Below are 21,887 nucleotides of genomic sequence, written 5' to 3'. Positions count from 1 at the left end.
GCCACAAATGCCACTGTGTATTTCTTCTAGAACTTCCTTTGTGTTGGAAGTCGGCACGCATTTTAACAATGGTATTGAAATCCCTCTTTTGTATAGAGTATTATTTATGATAGTGTAGTATTGTGCCTCCCGTTTCAACCTCGTTGCCTTCTTTTCCTCTGTGGGGAGTGCTTCTGTTTTGAGGTAGTTAATTATGGGAGTCATCCATCCTTGATCCTGACCTAGTATGGCCAGGACTTTTTCTCCTTCCGAGATTGATGGGTTTTGGAGAATTTCTTGGCTGAGGTTTCTATTGTTGTCCCCTGGTTTGGTGCTGGCTAGTTTTGAGAGTGCGTCGACTCGGGCATTCTGTTCTCGGGGTATGTGACGGACCTCATATTCTCTGAATTGTTCGAGCTGATCTCTGGTTTTGTCCAAGTACTTTTTCATGGTGGGATCTTTGGCTTGGTAGCTTCCTGCTATTTGTGAAGTGACTATCTGTGAGTTGTTGAAGATGATAAGCTTTTGAGCTCCAACCTCTGTAGCCAGCTTCAAACCAGCTAGCAGTGCCTCATATTCCGCTTGGTTGTTTGAGGCAGGGAACCCAAATTTGAGGGAGAGTTTGATTTGGGTTCCTTGGTCGCTTTCAATTATCACACCCGTGCTGCTTCCCATTTTATTTGAGGAACCGTCCACGTAAATATTCCATTATGTGGGGATTTTCGGTGTGTGTAAATTCTGCAATGAAGTCGGCCAGGTATTGTGATTTAATGGCTGTCCGAGCTTCGTATTGAAGATCAAATTTAGATAACTTGACTGCGCATTACAAGATTCTGCCCACCAGGTCTGTTTTCTATAAGATTCCTTTTATGGGTTGGTTGGTCCGAACCCTAATGGTGTGGGCCTGGAAGCATGGACGAAGTCGTCGGGATGCTAGTACGAGAGCGTAGGCAAACTTTTCTATTTTTTGGTAGTTCAGCTCGGATCCTTGTAATGCTTTACTGATGAAGTATACAGGTTGTTGCCCGCTGTCGTCTTCTCGGACTAGTGCTGAGGCTATTGCCCGACTTCCTACCGCGAGGTACAATATGAGTGGTTCTTCTTCCCGTGGCCAAGTTAGGATAGGTGGCTGTCCCAGGAATCTTTTGAAATCTTGGAAGGCTTGCTCGCACTCCGTTGTCCATTCAAACTTCTTTGCCTTCCTTAGAGTGGCGTAGAAGGGGAAAGATCTTATTGCCGATTCGGCTAGAAATCTGGACAAGGCTGCCAACCTCCCGTTGAGTTGTTGTACCTCTTTGACACAAGCCGGACTCTTCATGTCGAGTATGGCCCGACATTTATCCGAGTTTGCCTCGATTCCTCTCTGTGTGAGCATAAAGCCCAAGAATTTGCCAGATTCTATTATGAAGGTGCATTTTGCGGGATTGAGTCGCATGCCATGTCGTCTTATAGTGTCAAATACTCGGGTCAAGTTGGACAATATCATCTCTTCATTTTGTGTCTTTAATAGCATGTCGTCCACGTAGACTTCCATGATTTTTCTGATGTGATCCGAAAAGACTTTATTCATTAATCTATGATAAGTAGCTCCCGCATTTTTAAGACCGAAAGGCATGACGATGTAGTAGTAGTTTGTTTTTGGGGTTAAGAATGAAGTTTTTTCTTGGTGGGGTAGATACATTGGGATTTGATTGTATCCTGAGTATGCGTCCATAAACGAGAGGTATTTATATCCGGAGGAGGCATCGACCAGTGCGTCAATACTTGGGAGTGGATAAGGATCTTTTGGGCAGGCTTTATTGAGATCAGTGTAATCGGTGCACATTCGCCACTTCCCGTTTGATTTTTTCACCAAGACGACGTTAGCTAGCCATAGTGGGTATTTGACTTCTCTTATGAATCCTGCCTCTAGTAGAGCTTGTACCTGCTCTTCCACAGCTTGAGAGCATTCTGGTCCGAGCTTCCTACGCCTCTGTTGCACTGGCTGAGATCCCGGGTAGACTGCTAGCTTGTGGCACATTAACTTGGGGTCTATGCGTGGCATGTCTGTGGCCTTCCATGTGAAGAGGTCGACGTTATCTCGTAAAAACTGTATGAGTGATTTCTTTATATCTCCTTTTAGGATTGTACCGATATTGGTCATTTGGTCCGGGGTATCCCCAATCTGGACTTTCTCTATTTCACCTTCAGGTTGAGGGCAGAGTTCTTCCTGCCTCTGAACTCCACCGAGTTCGATTGTGTGGAATTATTCTCCTCTGCCTCTGTGGTTTAGACTTTCGTTGTAACAGCGGCGCGCCATCTTCTGATCTGCTTTTATTGTAGCTATCCTTTCTACAGTTGGGAATTTCATGCATAGATGTGGGGTCGAGACTATTGCACCGAGCTGATTCAATGTTGTCCGACCTATTAAGGCATTGTAGGCTAAACTTACGTCGACCACGATGCAATCTATCTTGAGTGTTCTTGACTGGTTCCCTTTTCCGAAAGTTGTGTGTAGCAGGATGTATCCCAGCGGTTGAACCAGGGTATCTCTTAGTCCGAACAGGCTGTTCGGATATGCTCTAAGTTCTTTTTCTTCCAAACCGAGCTTGTCAAAGGCAATTTTAAATAAGATGTCAGCAGAGCTCCCTTGGTCTATCAGTGTGCAGTGGAGATTTGTGTTTGCTAGTATAACTGTGATGACCATGGGATCGTCGTGCCCAATATGATGCCGGATGCGTCTTCTTTGGTGAAAGTAATCGCGGGGATGTCGGGTGCTTTCTCCTTCCCTTCAACATGATATACGTCCTTAAGATGTCTTTTGCGAGATGATTTGGAGATTCCTCCCCCCGCAAGTCCGCCGTGTATCATGTAGACATGTCTTTCTAGTGTACGAGGTGATCGCTCGGTTTGTCCGACATCTTCTGGTCTTCTTCTTTTTCTTTGTTCATCGTCCCGGGTGGCTAGATACCGATCTAGCTTCCCCTCTCTTACTTGTTTTTCTATGACATTTTTTAAATTGAAACACTCATTGGTGGAATGCTCGCGAATTCGATGATATTCACAATATTCAGCCCGATTTCCTCCTCTTTTTTTGCCTTTTAGTGGTCGAGCTGGAGGTATTTTTTCAGTGTTGCAAACCTCTCTGTAGACATCCACAAGAGACACCTGAAGAGGAGTGTAATTGTGGTATTTTTTATTTTTTCTCCATGTCGATCTTCCTTCTTCTTGGATTCTTTGTCCTTATCCCGGGAGGTGAATCCGGATTTTGAGGTTTCTCCTAGTCGAGAGTTTTCCTCTATGTTGATGTACTTCTCTGCTCGTTCTTGCACTTCGTTCAGAGATGTGGGGTGTTTTTTCGATATAGAATGGTTAAAAGGTCCCTCTCGTAAGCCATTGATGAGGCCGATAATGGCAGCCTCTGTTGGTAGGTTCTATATGTCTAGGCACATTTTGTTGAATCTTTCCATGTAGTTGCGGAGAGTTTCCTGTTCTCCTTGCCTGATTCCTAATAGACTGGGAGCGTGCTTGGCTTTATCTTTTTGGATGGAGAATCTGGCCAGAAGCTTCTTGGCCAAATCATCAAAACTCGAGATAAACCTAGGAGGTAGATTGTCGAACCATCTGATTGTTGTCTTTATTAAAGTAGTCGGAAAGGCTTTGCAATGAACTGCATCTGGGGCGTCGGTGAGGTACATTCTGCTTTTGAAATTACTGAGATGATGGCCGGGATCTGTAGTGTCGTCATATAAAGACATATCTGGGAGTTTAAAGTCTTTTGGGATTTTGGTCTTCATGATCTCCTTGGTGAACGGATCTTATTCCTTGCGGGAGTTGTCCTCATGAGGGGATCGGTTGGCTTTAGTGGCACAAACGTTAGTGGGACTCAACTTTCCCAATAACATTGAGAGCCTCCCCCTTTCCCACGTTAGAGTCCACGTTAACTTAGTTAACGTGGCTCTTTTAACGTAGGCATGCCAATCTTCGAGAACGTTAGTGACACTCAACATTGTCACTAACGTTCCAATATGCCCCTATTCACGTTAGAGTCCACGTTAACTAGGTTAACGTGGCTTCTAACGTGGCTTTGCAAACCATTTCCAATGTTAGTGACAATGTTGAGTGTCACTAACGTTGGCTCATCTTTCACTCGTTGCCGTTAGCTTCCACGTTAACTAAGTTAACGTAGAAGTTAACGTGGCTCCTTGGGGGTTTGTGGTTGCTTCCAATGTTAGTGACAATGTTGGGTGTCACTAACGTTGTCGACCATTCTTGCCTCTCACGTTAGCTCCCACGTTAACCAAGTTAACGTGGAAGTTAACGTGGTACATTGCACCTTAGGCCAACGTTAGTGACAATGTTGAATGTCACTAACGTTGGCTTCCTTCCCCTATTAACGTTAGAGGCCACGTTAACCAAGTTAACGTGGACTCTAACGTGGCCACTTATGATCCTTGGCCAACGTTAGTGATAATGTTAAGTGTCACTAACGTTGGCTCAAAATCCTTTCTTCACGTTAGAGCTCACGTTAACTAAGTTAACGTGACTCTTAACGTGGGCAATGATGGCTTCGAGAGCGTTATTGGCAATCACCTTTCTCATTAACTTTGCAAGTTACCTCCCATTCCACGTTAGTGCCACGTTAATTAGATTAACGTGACTGCTAAGTGGTTCTTCCTTGCTTCCTTTGGTCCTGAAATCAAGCAATAGAGTGCATCAAAGTTCTAGTCCAAGTCATGGGTAATGTAACATACAATTTGTCACTAAATTCATGCAAAATCCTCATGAAATCATGTAAAATGCACAATGTATGCTTGAATCAAGGTGTAAGTGAATATATACCCAAAACTAGCTTATTTCCTAAGGAAATGCATGAAACTACCCTAAAAACAGTAAAGAAAAGGTCAGTGAAACTGGCCAAGATGCCCTTGCATCACAACACCAAACTTAAAGCTTGCTTGTCCCTAAGCAAGTACTGGAACAAGAGAATGATGAATGGAATTCCAAGAGAAATGAGTCATTCTTGTGGAGGTCATGTTACTGATTTTATGGTGGTTTCATGCATAGCAACTTAGGTTCATTCCATTACTGGCTTTCAGACCTTTATCATGTTCTAAAACACTGGTTTTGCTTACATACCATGAGACTTTTATTGATCCTTTTATCGTCATTTCAGGGCTTATTTATGTTCTTCAGGCTAGGTGCTCTGTAAGGGGGTAACTCTTTAAAATAAGCTTTCAGCCAGCACTCCCAAACCAGTTGGTTCAAGGTGCTAGGTGTTGAAACACCCTTACGGACTTACTTCCTCAAGTCTCTCCCCCATACATACACACCACAGGCATGTGGTTTATTTATTTTCTTTTCTTGAGACCTTGGTGTCCAGCACCTCTTTGGGTTACTAAATGCTCTATAGTGAGGGTTACTCTTGATAGTGGACTTTCAGCTGATAATCCCGAGTTAGTTAACCCAAGTTACCAAGTGATAAGGCACCCCTAAGAGCTTATTCATCCAAGTAGATCCCTCACACAGGAACACCACATACACATTCCTCAAGATTACAACCATTGGTGCCTAGCCTTATTGCTTACTCTTTTTCTTTTGTTTTTCACTTTAAGTGTTCTTTCCCTTTCTCTTATTAGGATCTTGCTATTTACTTAGTCTCATGGGTGTATTCAAAGCAAAGTATTCAGGACAGATAGTTGTCTTCCCACCTCATGGTTGAACCAACTTAGCTAACTTATGATCACACCAAAGATTCAGAAAACTACTCCATATTATGAACTCCACTCTGGTCTTTTGAAACATAAACATTCTCTTCTTCATTTGATTTTAAAGACAAGCATACAATAAGTAAAGATATGATGCTGTGACACTTAAACCAGAATTCATAGACCTAAGCAATAAAACTTAAAATGTAGAATTGAAAAGGTTCAAACTAACATGGAAGCATGTCCTATTTCATCCAAGATCTTCCTTATTTAAACATAGAAAAAGATGGAGGAAAGAAGGGACTCCACCACCTTTTATTCTTGTGGTTGTCCATGCTCTTTTCCTTGCTTGTCCTCCTTGTGTCCTCTTGCGTTTCCTCGCATCCGCGCCAATCTTGCTTGCTTCCAATCCTCAAGTGCCTTCCTCACTGATTCATGACTCTCTTCTATCCTTTATCTCTCTTCCAGTGCTAATTTATCCTTCACTTCTTCATACCTTGTGATTCCTGGATGCAATATAGGCAGCTGTCCTACTAGGTATTCGAGCCTGGCTTGAGTGTTTATGTGATACCCTGTCTCGCTCATGTAAACTCCTTCTGCAAATGCCCTTTGCTCTTCCAGTAGTTCTGTGTTTTCTATTTGTCTTCGATGCATCTCATGTATGTGTGCCCCTTGATGTGCTTGGATGTTGATTAGCCTCTGGATGGACTCTTGTTGCTCATTCTGCCTTTGTTCCATCCTGTTGAATGTTTCTCCCATTTTTTCCCTTGACTTAGTTGCTGTTCTATCATTTGCCCTTGCCACTCACCTTGCTGAGTCATCCACCTTGAGAGTGCTTCCTCTTGCTGCCCCATCATCTGTAATTGAAGCTCTTTCTGTGCTCGTTGGCTCTCCAAATATTGTTGAGATAAGCTATCAATTGCTTCTTGCAATTGATGCATATCCAAGGTGGCTGGTGCTTGCCCCTCTAAGACTTGTCCTTCCACTATTTGAGGGGCTGACCTCTTCCTTTGCTTCCGTTGAGGTAGGGGGATGTGGCGGCATTCATCCTTCGGACAGTCATTAGAATGCCTTCTTTTATCTACACTGGGGCCTCATCTTCAAACACCACCCCAGCTCTCTTGCACAATCGGTAAATAGTGCTGGGGTAACCTAACGTTCCTCTTGCGTCACTTTTTTCTGCCATCTTTCTAATGCCTTCAGCTATGAGTTCATGAACTTTGATTTCTCCTCCTTTGAGTATGCAGTGCACCATTGTGGCTCTCTTGAGATTCACCTCCGAGTTGTTTGCAGCTGGGAGAATAGACCTCTTCACTGGTTCAAACCACCCCTTGGCTTCAGGAGTGAGATCTGTTCTCTTGATGAACTTTGGTTTCTTTCCCGCACCCCTTTCCCAGTCAGTTCCGGGTACACAAATATCCTGCAAAATCTGGTCATAATTGGGGTTGTCCAGTCTTGAGTGATAACTCTCTTCTTCAAACTATATGGACCGTAGCTTCAGTGCCCTCATGACACTCATGGGACCAAAATCCACTATCGTTCCTCTCACAAAGATTGTATATGACTCATCTTTCTTATCATATCGGACCGCATTTGCATAAAATTCTCTTATGAGGTTTGCATTTACCTTAGTGACAGGATCGGTGAGGAGCTCCCATCTTCTCTTTTCCATTTTCTCTGTGATTTCTGGACACTCAGTTTTCTTCACTTGAAATCCCAGCTCGTAAATGATTTCCTTTTCAACCATCCACCCGTATTGCAATGCATGGTACAAGCTTCTAAATCTCTTTTCATCATACGGGTGTTGCTCCATGGGTTCCTTTCCCTTCCTTCTTTTAGAACTTGAAGAGGCCATGAACTTGCGTTGCTGTTCTGAGGTGATGTGAGGATACGGATAGATGAAGAATGGGTTGGCTAGGACAATTTGTGATGAAGAGTTTTAGTACGCCAAAAGTGTAGAGTGTGGAGAGTGGGGATTTGAATGTGAGGAGTGAGGCTGCTCTAAGGTTCCTTTATATAGGGAGATCATGAGAGAATGAAAGGTGTGGATTGCAAGAATGGTTGCTTGATGGACGGTTGGGGTTGTCTATGATGGACGGACCAGGATCATCACTTAATGAGAGTGAATGGTTTCGTCTTCAAAGGGTCTCCTTTCTTCAATGTTGCATGGCAACGTTTCCCCATGTGTTCCTTCTTGAGACAAGTGTGTAGTTCTCTTTATGAAGTGACTGAACCTCCCCCATTTAATTGTCCAATCAATCTCCATCAATGCTCTTTTTCTTTTCCCTATAAAGACAAAATAAGAAAGGTGAGAATAATATCAAACCAAAGACAATTGAACTTTACGGCTAGAATTAAAAAGAAAAATAAGAAAAGATTAAATTGTTTATTCGTGAATTCCAACTAACTAACTAACTATTCGTGGGTCCTTATATGCATATTGGTGGCACCATGGGGTGACACCAAACTTAGTTTGGAGCACTGTGATGAAAATTTATGTTCAAAGCTTCCAAGACTAGCATGCTCTTAATTGCATTCATGCTTTCTTGGCATGCTTTGAACACCAAACTTGTTCTTCATTGTATACTGCACAATAAGGATTCCACCAAGAGTTTGTCAAGTTTGGGTTTGAATTCATAAATATTGACTTATTTACTATCTTCTAAAAGCATATAAAACATGGGTTGCCTCCCATGAAGCGCTTCTTTAGCGTCACTAGTTTGACGTTTCTCCCTCATCAGGGTGGTTGGTAATGCTTGAAGTCCTCCCTTCTCGCTGTGGACTTGTATCCATTGGTCGTATCAATGATCTCTACATGTTCCAGGGAGAGAATTCTATTGATTGTGAAGATTTTAGGTAACTGAGATGGTACAGTAGGGAGATTAGGGGGATATCTGGAAAGTAAGCTGAGATCACTCTATCTCCTGGAGAGAAGTCTTCCATAGGGATCTTTTAGTTCCTTCACTTCCTTGGTACCTTCTTCCTTGTGTCCTTTGATATTGCCTTGTTCTTGATGACTTCTTTTTCTAAGGGATTTGTGATGTTTTCTTCACATGCCTCTAGAGGTTTAGGTTCTTCTAACTTCTCCTTGAGCTGTGGTAGTTGCTGCTTCCCTTGTTTATCAACCAAAGGAGTTTCCAGATAGGTTGGGTGTGCTTCTGTGCTTGCTTCCTCCTTTAGCATCTCATCATGGTCTTTACTTGGTTCCTTGTGCTCTTGATCTACTTCTTGTGAGAGTTTGAGGACATTAAAGCTGAGCCGTTCATCATGGATCCTCAATATTAGCTCTCCTTTCTCCACATCTATGAGTGCTTTGGCCGTAGCTAGGAAGGGTCTTCCCAATATGATTGGGTGAGTGTGACTTTCTTCCATGTCCAAGATAACAAAGTCTGTTGGGAGAAAGTATTTCCCAACCTTTAGTAACACATTTTCCACCACTCCTATTGCTTGCTTTTGAGTCTTATCAGCTAGTCTGATGACCACATCTGTGGGCATTATCTCATTGATCTGCAGCCTTTTCACCAGGGATAGGGGCAGTAAGTTGATGCTTGCCCCTAAATCACAGAGTGCTTTATCGAACATTGTTTCCCCTATGGCACAGGGGATGTGAAAACTCCCTGGGTCTCTTCTTTTTGCAGGTAATTCAGGTTGAATCAGGGCACTACATTCCTTGTTTAGCACTATAGTTTGGCCTCCTTTGAGTGAGCTTTTCCTGGGAAGAAGTTCCTTCATGTACTTGATGAATGCAGGCATTTGTTGTATGGCCTTGATGAATGGTATGTTCACATGCAGAGATGCAAACAAGTCTAGGAACCTTGAGTATATTCTCTTCCCCACAGCACCATTGAGCAGTTGGGGAAATGGTGCGTAGAGCTTCAGCAACTCTTATTGTGAGATTTCTGGTTCTTGGTGATCTCTATCCTCCTCCTCTGTTGAGTTGTTTTCAGTTTGTTAGGAGAGGTTACTTTTCTCGTCTTCATCCTCTTGATCACTTGTAGTGACCATTTTGCAATCTTCCCATCTTACTTTCTTTGCTTCTCCTCTTGGGTTTTTCTCCGTGTCACTTGGGAAGCCATCAGTAGGTTTGGGAATCTTCTCTGCTAAGCATCCCACTTGGAATTCCAGCTTTTTGATGGTCTCTCCTTGGTTCTTAATGTTGGCTCGCACCTCTTCTTTGAACACCTTATCTTCTTGAATCTCTTGGCATATTCTTTCAAGTAAGGTTTCAAGTTTAGAGAGTCTGTCATCAATTGATGGTGAATTGGGATTAGAGGTGAAAGGATGAGAGGTGTTGTTGTGGGGGTGTTGATATGTCCTCTGTGTGAATTGTTGATGAGCTGCATTATTGTTGGAGTTGTAACGTCTCTGGTCTTGGCTTTGCTTCTGCTGATTCCCCCACCCAAAATTTGGGTGGTTCCTCCATCCAGAGTTGTATGTCTTGGAGTATGGACCATGGTTCTATCTAGGTGAATTCCCAATGTAGTTGGCTTGCTCAAGGTCCTCTTCTTCAACTTCTTCTTGGGTTGTTGATGAGGTGGTGATTGCTGCTACTTGGTTTCTCTCCATCCTCTTGGTGAGGTCAGCTAACTGCTTGGTAACGAGCTTGTTCTGAGCCAGCAAAGCATCCACATTGTTTAGCTCCAGTACTCCCTTAGTGTTCCCTCTTTCGAAAGCATAGAAGTAGTCATTCTCAGCTACAGTTTCAATGACATCTATGGCTTCTTCAATGGTCTTCTTCTTGTTCAAGGATCCTCCAGAGGAATGATCTACTGCCTTCTTTGATTCATATGACAAGCCTTCATAGAAGATATGCAACTGCACCCATTCATTAAACATATTTGGTGGACACCTTCTTGTTAGGTCTTTGAACCTTTCCCAAGCTTCATAAAGTGTCTCCCCCTCTTGCTGTCTGAACGTCTGTACTTCAGTTCTCAGCCTATTGATCCTTTACGGGAGGTAAAACCTTGCCAAAAACTTATTCACTACCTCCTCCCAATTTGTCAGGCTTTCTTTTGGGAATGATTCGAGCCATTTGAATGCCTTGTCCCTGAGTGAGAAAGGGAACAAGAGCAGCCTATAGACATCCTGGTGGACTCCATTGGACTTCACTGTGTCACAAATCCTCAAGAAGATGGTCAAGTGTTGATTCGGATCTTCTTGAGCACCTCCTCCAAATGAGCAATTATTCTGAACAAGAGTGATGAGCTGAGGTTTTAGCTCGAAATTGTTGGCGTGTATGGTGGGCTTCTGAATGCTGCTCCCACAGTTGCCTGGGTTGGGATTGATATAAGAGCTTAACACTCTTCTATCCTCCCCAACATGATTTACTCTACCTCCTCCCCCATGGTTATTAGCCTCTTCTTCATGTTGGTTTTCTATGTTGCCTTCCATGTTTAGTTCAAAGTTTTCCTCCTCCTCTTCAGCACCGATTGCACGTTTCCCTCTTGCTTCCCTCCTTAATCTAAGGAGGGTCCTCTCTGGTTCAGAATCGAAAGAAGTTGAAGCCCCACTTCTTCTCCCTGTCATACAACCAACAAGTACAAGCAAGGAAAAACTATATGCAGATAGTATTGTTGTCAATATTACTGTTAGTTGTGAGTGAAGCAATATATCAAACAGTTAGTGGGTTAGTAAACTGAATTGTAAATAACAAAGAAACGAGAAAGTAGAGGGGGAAAGGGAAGAAGTTAACTAAGACAGATAGTAAATTACTCAAACAGAAAGTTAATTCAACAAAACAAAAATGCTCAATCTAGTGATCTTCCAATCTAATAATTGTTGATGCACAATCAATCCCCGGCAACGGCGCCATAAACTTGATGCAGGTGGAAATTGTCTCTCAACCAATTTCCTTCGGCAAGTGTACCGAATTTTGTCGTCAAGTAAAAACTCACAATAGAGTGAGGTCGAATCCCACAGGGATTGATTGATCAAGCAACTTTGATTAGAAGATTGTTCTAGTTGAGCGAATTCAGAATTTGGGTTGAGAGTTGCAGAAAATAAAATGGCGGTAATGTAAATGACGGAAAAGTAAATGCTAGAATTAAAGAACCAGAAGTAAATGACTGAAATTAAATTGTAGAATTGTAAATGGGAATGGGGTGTTTGCTCATGAAAATAAACACAGAAATTAAAGAGAATGGGTGAGATCAGAATTGGGGAGTTCATTGGGCACAGGAGATGTTGCGATTCTCCGGATCAAGTTCATTTTCATCTCTTCCTCAATCAATGCACTCATTGATCTCCTTGGCAATCTTAATTGATTGAATTACAATTTCTTGCAATTCAATCTCTCAAATCTTGATCAATAGCCAATTCCTTGGTCAATTGCTCATGAGAAGAGATGAAGTGTGGTCACTGATTATACCACATGCATTTCCCAAATCAAGTTTTGAGAGGATCATAGTCACATATCCATCCAAACCCAATTTGGTCCAGCATGAGAAAGCTTTTCTAGCTTGATCTCTTCATTCCTCTTTCAAGGTTCAGAAGGGATCCAAGTTTGAATAGTTTCTTTTCCAAGATAACTACCCAATGGGATGAAGATCGAAAGCTTTCAAGTAAAATCAAGAGAAAAGATAGAAGAAGAATGAAGAAAACTAGTATTGATCCATCAAATTACAACAGAGCTCCCTACCCAATGAAATGGGTTTAGTTGTTCATAGCTCTAAAAATTGAAAACAAAGATGGAGAATACATTCTGAACTAGAAGAGCAGAGAAAGGAAAATAGAGAGTAATGCTTTGTCCTTCAGAATCCTCCTCCAACTCTCCACTTCAAAAAAACTCCTTTGATAATTCAAAGCTACTCCTATATATACTACTCTTCTATTCTTCTAGTTGATTCTTCAAGTCTTGGGCCTTTGGATCTTCAGTTTGGAGCAGTTCTCTTCTTCACTTGGGCTTCGTTTTTCTTGCAGAGAGAAAGTGTGAAGTGGGCAGAGACTTTAGCTCAGGACGTTAAAGGTGTTAACACTCAGTGAGAAAATGGGTTCGAAAACGTTAGTGTCATTCAACTTTTTTACTAACGTTTCTTACCCAAGTAAAAGCCATGTTAACCTCAACGTTAGTGGCACAAACGTTGCCACTAACGTTGCCTCTTTGTCCTTTGCACAGGTTATTGGGACTCAACTTTCCCAATAATGTTGAGAGCCTCCCCCTTTCCCACGTTAGAGTCCACGTTAACTTAGTTAACGTGGCTCTTTTAACGTAGGCATGCCAATCTTCGAGAACGTTAGTGACACTCAACATTGTCACTAACGTTCCAATATGCCCCTATTCATGTTAGAGTCCACGTTAACTAGGTTAACGTGGCTTCTAATGTGGCTTTACAAACCATTTCCAACGTTAGTGACAATGTTGAGTGTCACTAACATTGGCTCATCTTTCACTCATTGCCGTTAGCTTCCACGTTAACTAAGTTAACGTAGAAGTTAACATGGCTCCTTGGGGTTTTGTGGTTGCTTCCAACGATAGTGACAATGTTGGGTGTCACTAACGTTGTCGACCATTCTTGCCTCTCACGTTAGCTCCCACATTAACCAAGTTAACGTGGAAGTTAACGTGGTACATTGCACCTTAGGCCAACGTTAGTGACAATGTTGAATGTCACTAACGTTGGCTTCCTTCCCCTGTTAACGTTAGAGGCCACGTTAACCAAGTTAACGTGGACTCTAACGTGGCCACTTATGATCCTTGGCCAACGTTAGTGATAATGTTAAGTGTCACTAACGTTGGCTCAAAATCCTTTCTTCACATTAGAGCTCACATTAACTTAGTTAACGTGACTCTTAACATGGGCAATGATGGCTTCGAGAGCGTTATTGGCAATCACCTTTCTCATTAACTTTGCAAGTTACCTCCCATTCCACGTTAGTGGCCACGTTAATTAGATTAACGTGACTGCTAAGTGGTTCTTCCTTGCTTCCTTTGGTCCTGAATCAAGCAACAGAGTGCATCAAAGTTCTAGTCCAAGTCATGGGTAATGCAACATACAATTTGTCACTAAATTCATGCAAAATCCTCATGAAATCATGTAAAATGCACAATGTATGCTTGCATCAAGGTGTAAGTGAATATCTACCCAAAACTATCTTATTTCCTAAGAAAATGCATGAAACTACCCTAAAAATAGTAAAGAAAAAGTTAGTGAAACTGGCCAAGATGCCCTTGCATCAATGCATTTCGATCTGGTTATAGCCAGAATATGCATCTATAAAGCTAAGTTTTCATAACCAGAGGCATTATCAACTAAGCAATCAGTAGAGGGCAAAGGATAAGAATCTTTGGGGCATGCTTTGTTGAGATCGGTGAAATCAACACACATGCGCCATTTACCGTTATGTTTTTTCACCATGACAACATTTGCCAGCCATGTTGTGAATCTGATTTCTTGGATGAAGCTGGCATGGATAAGCTTCTTGGTTTCTTCCAGGGAAGCTTGTTTCTAGTCATTGATGAGCGGATAATTTATACGCTTTTTGGCATTGTTTTTAGGTAGTTTTTAGTAGGATCTAGCTACTTTTAGGGATGTTTTTATTAGATTTTATGCAAAATTCACATTTCTGGACTTTACTATGAGTTTGTGTGTTTTTCTGTGATTTTATCTGGAGCTAGAAAACTCCAAATGGCGCGCTCTCAACGGAGTTGTAAAGTAGACATCCAGAGCTTTCCAACCATATATAATAGTCCATACTTTATTCGAGACTAGATGACGAAAACTGGCGCTCAACGCCAGTTCCATATTGCATTCTGGAGTCAAACGCCAGAAATACGTCACGAACCAGAGTTGAACGCCAAAAACACGTTACAACTTGGCGTTCAACTCCAAGAGAAGCCTCTGCACATGTAAAGCTCATGCTCAGCCCAAGCACACACCAAGTGGGCCCCGGAAGTGGATTTCTGCATCAATTACTTACTTTTGTAAACCCTAGTAGCTAGTCTAGTATAAATAGGACGTTTTACTATTGTACTAGTGTCTTTTGACCATGTAAGATCTTTGGATTATTTTTTGGTTCACCTTATGATCCTTTGATCTCGTTCATAAGGGCTGGCCTCTCGGCCATGCCTGGACCATCACTTATGTATTTTTAACGGTGGAGTTTCAACACACCACAGATTAAGGGTGTGGAGCTCTGCTGTCCTTCGAGTTTCAATGCAATTACTATTATTTTCTATTCAATTCAGTTTATTCCTGTTCTAAGATATTCGTTGCACTTCAACATGATGAATGTGATGATCCGTGACACTCATCATCATTCTCACCTATGAACGCGTGACTGACAACCACTTCCATTCTACCTTAGACCGGGCACATATCTCTTGGATTCCTTAATCAGAATCTTTGTGGTATAAGCTAGAATTGATGGCAGCATTCATGAGAATCCGGAAAGTCTAAACCTTGCATGTGGTATTCTGAGTAGGATTCAGGGATTGAGTGATTGTGATGAGCTTCAAACTCGCGATTGTTGGGCGTGATGACAAACGCAAAAGAATCAATGGATTCTATTCCGACATGATCGAGAACCGACAGATGATTAGCCGTGCTGTGACAGAGCATTTGGACCATTTTCACTGAGAGGATGGGATGTAGCTATTGACAACAGTGATGCCCTACATACAGCTTGCCATGGAAAGGAGTAAGAAGGATTGGATGAAAGCAATAAGAAAGCAGAGATTCAGAAGGAACACAGCATCTCCATACACTTATCTGAAATTCCCACCATTGAATTACATGAGTAACTCTATAACCAAACACTTATTTTATGTTTTATTCATTATTATTTTCGAAAACTCCATAACCATTTATTATCCGCCTAACTAAGATTTACAAGATGACCATAGCTTGCTTCATACCAACAATCTCCGTGGGATCGACCCTTACTCACGTAAGGTTTATTACTTGGACGACCCAGTGCACTTGCTGGTTAGTTGTGCGAAGTTGTGAAGAAAGTGCTGAGTTATAAACGCGCATACCAAGTTGAATGCCATTATTAGAGATCACAATTTCGTGCACCAAGTTTTTTTGCACCGTTGCCGGGGATTGTTCCAGTTTGGACAACTGACGGTTCATCTTGTTGCTCAGATTAGGTAATTTTATTTTCAAAAAAATTTTCAAAAATCTTTCAAAAAAATTTTCTCCACCTGTTTTCGAAAATTTTTCAAAATTCTTAAGAATGGATTCTAGAGTTTCATGAAACATGTTGAAGCCTGGCTGGCTATAAAGCCATGTCTAAATTCTTTTGGACTGAAGCTTCAACTAATCACCACAATGCATGTAATGCCCTGCTGAAGCTTGGCTAGCTATTAAGCCATGTCTAATTCCTGGACCAGAGCTTTAGACTAACATTGAATGATTCCTGGAATTCTTTTTAAAAATTTTTGAAATTCTTATTTTCTTTTTCCTATATCTTTTTCGAAAAAATAAAAGAAAATACAAAAAAATCATAAAATCATAAAAACCAAAAATATTTTGTGATTCTTGTTTGAGTCTTGTGTCATGTTTTAAGTTTGGTGTCAATTTCATATTCATCTTGTTCTTGCATTTTTCGAAAATTCATGCATTCATAGTGTTCTTCATGATCTTCAAGTTGTTCTTGGTAAGTCTTCTTGTTTGATCTTTAAATTTTCTTGTTTTGTGTTGTATGATGTTTTTCATGTGCATTTTTGCATTCATAGTGTCTAAACATGAAAGATTTCTAAGTTTGGTGTCTTGCATGTTTTCTTTGCATCAAAATTTTTTCAAAAATATGTTCTTGATGTTCATCATGATCTTCAAAGTGTTCTTGGTGTTCATCTTGACATTCATAGTGTTCTTGCATGCATCATAGGTTTTGATCCAAAAATTTTCATATTTTGGGTCATTTTTATGTTTTTCTCTCTCATCATTAAAAATTCAAAAATAAAAAAAAATTATATATTTTCCTTATTTTTCTCATAATTTTCGAAAATTTGAGTTGACTTAGTAAAAAAATTTTAAAACTTAGCTATTTCTTATAAGTCAAGTCAAATTTTCAATTTTAAAAAATCTTATCTTTTCAAAATCTTTTTCAAAAATCAAATCTTCTTCATTTTTTTTATTATTTTCAAAAATTTAAAAATATTTTTCAAAATATTTTTCTTATATTTATTTCAAAATTTCGAAAACTTTACTAACAATTAATGTGATTGATTCAAAAAATTGAAGTTTGTTACTTTCTTGTGAAGAAAAGTTCAATCATTAAATTCTAGAATCATATCTTTTAAGTTTCTTGTTAGTCAAGTAATCAATTTTAATTTAAAAAAATTAAATCTTTTTCAAAATATCTTTTTCAATCATATCTTTTTAAAATATCTTTTTCAAATTATATCTTTTTTTAATTCAAACTTCAAAATATCTTTTCTAACTTTTTATCTTTTCAAAATTGAATTTCAAATCTTTTTCAACTAACTAGTTGACTTTTTGTTTATTTTAACTATATCTTATCTTTTTTAAAACCACCTAACTACTTTCCTCTCTCTAATTTTCGAAAATTACCTTCCTCTTTTTCAAAATTCTTTTAATTAACTAATTATTTTAAATTTTAATTTTAATTTTAATTCTTTCTTTAATTTTCGAAAATCACTAACCCTTTTTTAAAAATTAATTTTCAAATTCTCTTCCTCTCATCTTCTTCTATTTATTTATTTATTTACTAACACTTCTCTTCATCTCAAGAATCTGAACCTATCTTCACCCTTGTGTTTGGATTCTTACCTTTTCCTTCTTCAATTCCCTTTTTCTTCTACTAACATAAAGGAATCTCTCTACTGTGGTAAAGAGGATCCCTATTATTATTTTCTGTTCCCTTCTTTTTCATATGAGCAGGAGCAAGGACAAGAATATTCTTGTTGAAGCAGATCCTGAACCTGAAAGGACTCTGAAGAGGAAACTAAGAGAAGCTAAATTACAACAATCCAGAGACAACCTTACAGAAATTTTCGAAAAGAAAGAGGAGATGGCAGCCAAAAATAATAATGCAAGGAGGATGCTTGGTGACTATACTACACCAACTTCCAAATTTGATGGAAGAAGCATCTCAATCCCTGCCATTGGAGCAAACAATTTTGAGCTGAAACCTCAACTAGTTGCTCTACTGCAACAGAACTGCAAGTTCCATGGACTTCTATCAGAAGATCCCTACCAGTTTTTAACTGAGTTCTTGCAGATCTGTGAGACTGTTAAGACTAATAAAGTAGATCATGAAGTCTACAGGCTCATGCTTTCCCCTTTGCTGTAAGAGACAAAGCTAGAATATGGTTGGATTCACAACCTAAAGATAGCCTGGACTCCTGGGATAAGCTGGTCACGGCCTTCTTGGCTAAGTTCTTTCCTCCTCAAAAGTTGAGCAAGCTTAGAGTGGATGTTCAGACTTTCAAACAAAAAGATGGTGAATCCCTCTATGAAGCTTGGGAAAGATACAAGCAGATGACCAAAAGGTGTCCTTCTGACATACTTTCAGAGTGGACCATTCTGGATATATTCTATTATGGTCTATCTGAGTTCTCCAAGATGTCATTGGACCATTCTGTAGGTGGATCCATTCACCTAAAGAAAACGCCTGCAGAAGCTCAAGAACTTATTGACATGGTTGTAAATAACAGTTCATGTACACTTCTGATAGGAATTCTGTGAATAATGGAACGCCTCAGAGGAAGGGAGTTCTTGAGATTGATGCTCTGAATGCCATATTGGCTTAGAACAAAATGTTGACTCAGCAAGTCAACATGATTTCTCAAAGTCTAAATGGATGGTAAAATGCATCCAACAGTACTAAAGAGGCATCTTCTGAAGAAGAAGCTTATAATCCTGAAAACCCTGCAATAGCAGAGGTAAATTACATGGGTGAACCTTATGAAAACATCTATAATTCATCATGGAGAAATCATCCAAATTTCTCGTGGAAGGATCAACAAAAGCCTGAACAAGGCTTTAATAATGGTGGAAGAAATAGGCTCAGCAATAGCAAGCCTTATCCATCATCTTCTCAGCAACAGACAGAGAATTCTGAGCAGAGCACCTTTAATTTAGCAAACTTAGTCTTTGATCTGTCTAAGGCTACTTTAAGTTTTATGAGTGAAATAAGGTCCTCCATCAGAAATTTGGAGGCACAAGTGGGCCAGCTGAGTAAGAAAGTCACTGAAAATCCTCCTAGTACTCTCCCAAGCAACACTGAAGAGAATCCAAAGAAAGAGTGCAAGGCCATTGACATAATCAACATGGCCGAACCTAGAGAGGAAGGAGAAGACGTGAATCCCAATAAGGAAGACCTCATGGGACGTCTCTCAAGCAAGAAGGGGTTCCCTATTGAGGACCTAAAGGAATATGAGGCTCATATAGAGACCATAGAGATTCCATTAAACCTCCTTCTGCCATTCATGAGCTCTGAAGACTATTCTTCCTCTGAAGAGGAAGAAAATGTAACTGGAGAGCAAGTTGCTCAATATCTAGGAGCCATCATGAAGCTGAATGCCAAATTGTTTGGTAATGAGACTTGGGAAGGTGAACCTCCCTTGCTCATTAATGAACTAGATACATAGATTCAGCAAACCTTACCTCAAAAGAGATAAGATCCTGGCAAATTCTTAATACCCTGTACCATAGGTACCATGACCTTTGAAAAGGCTCTGTGTAACATGGGGTCAGGCATAAATCTTATGCCACTCTCTGTAATGGAGAAGCTGGGGATCATTGAGGTACAACCTGCCATATTCTCACTACAGATGGCAGACAAGTCAATAAGACAAGCTTATGGATTAGTAGAGGATGTGTTAGTGAAGGTTGAAGGCCTTTACATCCATGCTGATTTCATAATCTTAGACACTAGGAAGGAGGAGGATGAATGCATCATCCTTGGAAGACCTTTTCTAGCCACAGCAGGAGTTGTGATTGATGTTGACAAAGGAGAATTAGTCCTTCAATTGAATGCGGACTACCTTGTTTTTAAAACCCAAGGGTGTTCCTCTGCAACCATGGAGAGGAAGCATGAAAAGCTTCTCTCAATACAGAGTCAAATAAGGCCCCCACAATCAAACTTTAAGTTTGGTGTTGGGAGGCCACAACCAAACTCTAAGTTTGGTGTTGAACCCCCACATTCAAACTCTAAGTTTGGTGTTGGGAGTCTACAACATTGACCTGATCACCTGTGAAGCTCTATGGGAGCACACTGTCAAGCTAGTGACATTAAAGAAGCGCTTATTGGGAGGCAACCCAATTTTTATTTATCTAATTTTATTTTATTTTTCCTTTATGTTTTATTAGGTTCATGATCATGTGGAGTCACAAAATAAATACTAAAATTAAAAACAGAATCAAAAAAACAGCAGAAGAAAAAGCAGACCCTAGAGGAAGGGCTTACTGGCGTTTAAATGCCAGTAAGGAGCATCTGGCTGGTGTTCAACGCCAGAGCATGGATCTAGCATTGAATGCCAGAAACAAGCAACATCCTGGCGTTTAAATGCCAAGAATACACCCTGAGGAAAGCTGGCACTGAACGCCAGAAACAAGCATGGAATTGGCGTTCAACGCCAGAAACATGTTGCAAATGGGCGTTGAACGCCCAAAACAAGCATGAAGCTGGCGTTCAACGCCAGAAACAAGCATCAATCTGGAGTTGAACGCCAGGATTGCATGCAGGGGGCATTTTACACGCCTCATTGGTGTAGGGATGATAATCCTTGACACCTTAGGATCTGTGGACCCCACAAGATCATCTCAGGATCTGTGGACCCCACAGGATCCCCACCTACCTCAACTCACCTTCTCTCTTCTTCACACAATCCAAAAACACTCTTCCCCAAAACCCTTCACCAATCACCTCAATCTCTCTTCCCTATCACCTCTTCACCACACACATCCATCTACTCTTCCCCAGAAACTCCACATACCTTCAAAATTCAAAATCCCTTTTCCCACCCAACCCACCCAATATGGCCGAACCTTAACCCCTCTCCCTCCACTATATAAACCCCTCCATTCTTCTTCATTTTCACACAACACAACCCTCTCTTCTCCTCCTTGGCCGAAACACTAACCTCTCTCCCTCTCCTCCATATCTTCTTCTTCTTCATCTATTCTTTCTTCTCTTGCTCGAGGGCGAGCAATATTCTAAGTTTGGTGTGGTAAAAGCATAGCTTTTTTGTTTTTCCATAACCATTGATAGCACCTAAGGCCGGAGAAACCTCTAAAAAAGGGAAAGGGGAGACAAAAGCTTCCACCTCCAAGTCATGGGAGATGGAGAGATTCATCTCCAAAGCCCATTGGTGCACAAAATTGTGATCATCAATGGCGCCATCAACATGGTACGCACAATTGTAATCTCAACTCTTTATCACAACTTCGCACAACTAACCAGCAAGTGCACTGGGTCGTCCAAGTAATAAACCTTACGCGAGTAAGGGTCGATCCCATGGAGATTGTTGGTATGAAGCAAGCTATGGTCATCTTGTAAATCTCAGTCAGGCAGATTCAAATGGTTATGAATGATTTATGAATAAAGCATAAAATAAAGATAGAGATACTTATGTAATTCATTGGTGAGAACTTCAGATAAGCGTATGGAGATGCTTTGTCCCTTCCGTCTCTCTGCTTTCCTACTGTCTTTATCCAATCCTTCTTATTCCTTTCCATGGCAAGCTGTATGTTGGGCATCACCGTTGTCAGTGGCTACATTCCCATCCTCTCAGTGAAAATGTTCAACGCGCTCTGTCATAGCACGGCTATTCAGCTGTCGGTTCTCAATCATGTCGGAATAGAATCCAGTGATTCTTTTGCGTCTGTCACTAACGCCCCACAATCGCGAGTTTGAAGCTCGTCACAGTCATTCAATCCTTGAATCCTACTCAGAATACCACAGACAAGGTTTAGACCTTCCGGATTCTCTTGAATGCCGCCATCAATTCTAGCTTATACCACGAAGATTCTGACTAAGGAATCCAAGAGATATCCACTCAATCTAAGGTAGAACGGAGGTGGTTGTCAGGCACACGTTCATAGGTGAGAATGATGATGAGTGTCACGGATCATCACATTCATCAAGTTGAAGAACAAGTGATATCTTAGAACAAAATTAAGCTGAATTGAATAGAAGAACAATAGTAATTGCATTAATACTCGAGGTACAGTAGAGCTCCATACCTTAATCTATGGTGTGTAGAAACTCTACCATTAAAAATACATAAGAACAACGTGATCATTGGCTTCGGCC

General features: G+C 40.7%; 1 non-coding gene across 1 annotated transcript; it reads right to left on the bottom strand.

Moving 5' to 3' along the window:
• Positions 1–18,031: 18,031 nt before the first annotated feature.
• Positions 18,032–18,135, bottom strand: LOC112804954 (small nucleolar RNA R71). Its single transcript, XR_003203570.1, has one exon. It is a non-coding gene; the product is annotated as a small nucleolar RNA R71 (small nucleolar RNA).
• Between the last annotated feature and the right edge of the window lie 3,752 nt (positions 18,136–21,887).

The sequence above is a fragment of the Arachis hypogaea genome, chromosome 5, assembly GCF_003086295.3.
Source record: "Arachis hypogaea cultivar Tifrunner chromosome 5, arahy.Tifrunner.gnm2.J5K5, whole genome shotgun sequence".
Classification (NCBI taxonomy): domain Eukaryota; kingdom Viridiplantae; phylum Streptophyta; class Magnoliopsida; order Fabales; family Fabaceae; genus Arachis; species Arachis hypogaea.
This window is presented reverse-complemented; position numbering and strand designations above follow the sequence as displayed.